Source organism: Drosophila serrata, unplaced genomic scaffold (genome assembly GCF_035046125.1).
Source record: "Drosophila serrata isolate PLE 108 unplaced genomic scaffold, ASM3504612v1 contig_23, whole genome shotgun sequence".
NCBI lineage: Eukaryota > Metazoa > Arthropoda > Insecta > Diptera > Drosophilidae > Drosophila > Drosophila serrata.
This window is the reverse complement of record NW_028256921.1, coordinates 643,111-649,187: the sequence shown is the minus strand read 5'-3', so window position 1 is coordinate 649,187 and position 6,077 is coordinate 643,111.

The window sequence follows — 6,077 nt, the reverse complement described above, 5'->3', positions numbered from 1 at the left end:
AAAACGTTTTTTAATCCAACGGACTAGAGCATATATATTTATATATTTTGAAATTATACAGAAAATACCAGAGTATAAAATAGAAAGAGGTTAATCCAGGTTGAATAATGTATATATATATGTTATGGTTGAGTTCTTTAACAAGACTTAAATTAATTTTATTAAATGGAAGAAGTAGAGAAAAGGTTATTAGCGTAAAGCTTTTTTATGGGGAATTTAATATGTAATCTAATGAAATTGTATGATAATAATAATTTCTATTTAACATATTTTCTCAGATATTAGATATTCCATAATCCTTTTTATTTACAAATTTAATTATGATATTTATCATATTTTGTATACTAAACGCGTGCCAACCAAGCAACCACAAAAATAGCTTTTTTGTTGCTTTTCTGGATAATCCAGACAGATATTCTGTATAAAAATCAAGAGCAATTTACAAAAATAAGTTTGAAATTTTCTTACCAAATATCCTTAAAACTCGGACGCTCACACCAAGATTTGAGCCGAGGCCAGGCAGAGAAATCTGGGGACTTGCGAGTCGTGGCTGTAGGCACCACAAATTTAAAGCACAGACTGAGGAAAATGACCACAACTTTGCAGTATTTAAACATAACGATGTCGATCTTAAGAAATTTAAGTATATTTCACTTTTTCTGTTATTCAATTTTATACCCTTGCAAGGGTGTTATAATTTTACTCCGATGCTTGTGACGATGGGAAGAAATCATTTCCGACCCCATAAACATGATCAGCCTGAATAGCCGAGTCGAAAAATTTTCGATTTTTTTCAAAAAAAGGTAAGGGGTTACATCGTTAAAATTTTCAAAAATTGAAAAAAAAAAATTAATTTTAAATTGAGTTAGCAGATTAATTAACCTATTAAAAAAAACAACCTTTAAAAATTTTATAAATTAAAATTAATGCATTTTTGGCTCAGTTATGATCGATCGAAGTTAGGCCTCTTAAGCAAATTGCAAAATTGAAGGGTATGAAAACTTCGGTATCCCGAACTTCTACTTCCTCTTCATTTATATATTTTTAGACCCAAAAATCAAAATAATCAAAATCTCTTCCACACATTTTTCTGTAATATTCCTACAAATAAAATAAAAAATAATAAAAATAAAATGAATGAAAATAAAGTGTAAGACATAGAACTAAAAATGGAATAAATAATTAAAAACTCAAATACAAAATAAATAATGTAAGTAAGTAAGATGATAAAAGCCAGCATATTAAGCCATTAAATTTAATATACTTATATACACTACCATGTAGGCAAAGTAAGTTGTTCCCTCAAAAAATAATTATTAAGGAAACGATTCCTCAACTTTATGCGACTTATTCATAAATTTCGATGCGATTTAATTCGATTTGCTTGCATGGCATTTGTTTTATTCGCCATTAAAAGTTGCAGTCGACTTTGGGCGACCGTTAAAGTTGGCGGCCGAATCTATTTTTGAATGCCTTCCGAATGATCGTCGTCTCCGCCGTATGTGCCACCGCCCACCGCCCCCTCGTAACGCCTCCTTGTACCACCCCCTCGTGGTGGCAGCCACAGCAACAACAACAACAGATTGGCAAAGTCACACGGCCGTTTTACGATTATAAAAATATATAGTCATATTCATAAATTTATATAGTATATATCGCCAGCTAGTTGTAGCGTTGTCTAATGAGAAATTGGCATTTGCCGTTTTCAATATTTCGATTTGATTCAGTTTTGCCCCAGTAAACTGCTCATTAAATTGAAAATCATCTACATAAACATTAATTAAATAAATCTCGCACGCTCAGTAGCAAGGCTCTTCCTGCATACATATGCCCGCCCAAATGGATATAGATTCTTGTTTCAATCGGCTCCACCTGTCTCATCAATTTGTTCGAGAGTCTTTGCCGCTCACCGATGTCATCGTGTGATCTTAATAGATTGCTGTGCGAAAAGATATATAGTATATTGGATACAGTAAGCCGATATATCTACATGCGCGCACATATACCATACTATACTATACTATATGGTATCTGCATAATGACAATTAAAATATCAATAAAAACCCAGAGTAGCCACAGTCACAGCCTCAGGCAGGAGCCAGAAGAGCCAAACAAATTTGAAAACTCAGAAATCATAAATAAATTTATAATAAAAATGCCAATAAATTATGCTATGTATGTATAGATGAAAATGACCCACCGACGTATGTATGCACATATACTTCAAGCTATTCGTCGATCTAGCTCTCTATTTATCTATCTATCTACATCTATCCAGAATCTAAAATTTAGAATCTACAAAATATTTCTATCTGGTCTTTCCATCTACATATATCTGACCAGTCTTGTCGTCAGATGAAAGGAAAGGAACGAGCAAAACTCGCGGAGCTTGTCGCATGTGTATGTTCTAATCACATATTGCTTTTAGCTCATGGCATATTCTGGTATAAAAAATATAAATAAAAAAACTAAAGAAACTAAAAAAAATCAATATAAATAAAGGGGGTCTGGAGGTGGAGGTGGGGCTGCACTCGGTTCAACTTTGATTAATTGCACGCATTTTCCATTCACATACACGACATTTGTTAGCCAAATACCCTAAACAAGGGGTTGTAACTACGAATGATAGATTTAGTATTACTTAAAACTAAAAACCATTCATATTAAAATAAAATTGTATTAGAAAGTAAACTGATTATAGACAAGCATCACCAGAGGCATCAATCTAGCCATGTCTAGTCTTAACTCTTTATGTCGAGCCATTTTTCTGCTTAATTTTGTAGGGCATACAAACTTCTGCTTACCCAAAACTTATTAATATTCATACACATGTTATAAATTAATAATAGATCTAGGATATAAAACTAGGTCTAGACAACTAACGCGCCGAAGAGTCCACATTTTATTTAATAAGTCTATTTGCAGAAAATTTTATGCGGCTGTCTGAGAAATCGCTATTTTTTCTTTCTTTTAAGGATTTCGACAATAAAAACAAAAAGAAATATGTATAATGACGCATATTGAACACAATTCAAATAGATATCAATTTATATAGTTTTACAAACAGTGTTAAATGTTTTAAATATATTGTACTTACTGTTCGGTACTAACCATGTCTATCTAACATTAAGAGTGATGGAGCAGTGTCTGAGAAAACGATGTGACAAAGGGCCCTGTCCTTAGTAATCTGCCACGTCCAGTTTATAAATCATATATATTCAGTAATTTACCAGATCCTGTCGAAACTGGAAAAGTAGAAAATTAGAAAAGTCGAAAAATGGCACTGCTGGTCTCCGGCTAGACAAAACAAATTTAAATTTGTAAAGGTCTCTGGCATGCGTATTTTGGCATGCATTTCGAATTTAATTTATGGTACTACATGCATTGTATATTAATTAAGCTCTCTGATTTACTAACAGGAGGATGCCTCCCCAGTGCGCGTATAATTTATGCCGTTTTAATGGCTGCTCCGTGGGGGGGACTGGCACTCGTTATTGGCCCCCTTTCCGGGGCCAACAAAAATGTACAAATGAATAAGAAAATAAATCCAAAATGCATTCGCTTTTCTGGGATTATTTGCTGCTAGTTTAAGTTTATTGCCAATGTCATGTGCCACTGCCAATGGTGGCACTTGGCACTCACAATGTCTGCAAGTTAATGGTCAAAAAATAAGACAGCATCGTAAATTGTGATTACCAAGTCGTAAATCGTTAGTTATTTGGTTCCGAAATGGGTCCGGAACCCTTGCACATTAAATTAAAATGCATATGCCAATATTTTGTAAATAAATAGTTTCAATTGGTGTGATATTATCATATAGCAAAACTTTCTCATATATATCAAACTGCTAAATAAAAGGAAGCAATGACGAAATTCATTTAGTATTAATAATAATTAATAAATATTAATAAATAATAATAATTAAGTATATCATTGCAAGGTTTTATAATTAAAGTGAGAAACTTGCAAAACAGTGAAATCAATATATTCTTGATCAGCACTAACAGGCAATTCTTTCTAGCCATTTTTTCTTTGCCATTTTTTTAAAAAAAGATAAGGGATCATAATAAGATCATTAAAATTTGCCAAAATTGTGATTTTCTTAAAATGTTATTTCGAGAATGCAGATTTATATACCCTAAAAAACTAACAGAAGTGGTTTCCGAATTCAAATTAATGCATTTTTGACGCAGTTATGCAATTTGTAAACATTGATTTTCCCCAAAAAATATCATATCAAATTTTTAAGGGGTTGCGTCGTAACATTTTCAATAATCTAAAAAACACTTTTATTTTTACAAATGGTATCTTTGCGGTTTACAGATTTATTAAGCTTAAAAAACACAACCCAGGCCCAACTCCAGGCCTCGAATTGAAATTAATGCATTTTTGACTTAGTTATGCATAACTTTGATTTACCTAAAACATTAGCATTAGAGAATCGTCAGTGACGTACAAGTATGAAACCTGTAGCATCAGGATATTAAATAAAATAAATCAAATCAATTTATAATAAATAACAACACAGAACATTCCTTACGCCAATATGTGTTAATTTAATTTATTTATTTACAAAGCCATTTTGTAGCATACTTATCGGCCTTTGCTGTGATAAAAGCTTATTCAAAAGAGAACAAGTGTGTAATAAAAGTGTTTCATTAAATAAACTTATTTGTCTCAAATTTGTATTTATTTGTACATTTAAATAATGTGTTTGATAGAGGAGAAACCATGAAAAGTACATCTAGATACTTAAATAAGCACTTAGTTGTAATAGCATTCTTTTGGGATGTCATGAAAACTGGCCAGATAATTCAAGGTTGCCTAGTTTTAAACAAGGCAAAACAGAAGTTCTTAAGTAAATATTACTTAAGTAACTATAGAAAAAAATTTCAAATTTGGCTAAAGTTCGTTAAGCCAAGATTCAAGTTACAAAATTAATGTTGCTTTAACAGAGAGTAAAGCAGAACCGGTTGCGCTCTATAAAATGACAGATATATGCTTTTAATAATACAGTATTAACTCGAAAGTTGGCGATATGACGTATCTTTAGGTATGTAAAAGATTTTAAGAAATTTCTAAATGAATTTGAGGAAAGTTCACTAGAATTCAATAGAAAAAGTAAATAATAGATAAAGAAATGTCTATAAGATCTAACATAGATAAAGGATTGATTTACTATAAAATACTTTATTTTCATTTATATTTGTTAAAACATTATTATAAAATATACATACTTATGTACATATATTCTATTTTATTTTTTATATTAACTATTTTGAGCACTGTCCGCCCGTGTTAAATGGTTTTCCTCGTATTATGTAAAGTTTGCAGAGCGAAACTGAGAGAGCAGAGAAGCAGACTAAATAAACAAGAGGGACGATCGTGTGGCACGCCTAGAAAAATAGTATCTGCACTGATAAAAATCAGATAGGGAAATTAAATAAGACTATATTCCAATAATATAATATTATCAATATTATATATATTTCAATATTCACAATAAATAAATAAGAAAACTATATGTCGCCTTCAGATAAATAAATTTGAAATATATATTTCTAAAAGAAATAATATATTATTTTCAGTGTGTTCCCATTGTAAACAACTAGATTGAACACTTCTGCAAAATCAGCAGGTTGTTGTTGCGCTGGCATGGGCGCACTTCATAAAGGAAGCGATCCAAAAGTAGAATATATATTCGGGTAGTATATAATATAATATAATGTAATATAATATATAATATAATATATAATATAATTTAATATATATATATAACAAATTTTTGAAAATTGTAGCGATGTAGCCCCTTGCCTTTTTTTCTAAATTGAAATTTATTGAAAATTTTTTTTTTCTGCCAGCGATAGCTAGGAAGATTGACCTGTTGATTCTGATTAAGAATATATATGATTTATAGGGTCGAAAATTATTCCTTCAAAGCATTACAAGCTTCTGACTAAAAATAAAATACCCTGCAAGGGTATAAAAATCTATCATTTTAGACCCTATCCTCTCCATCTATATGTAAACTATACTACGTCCATGGACAGGAGGGTATCAGCTGGTGATAGTGGGAA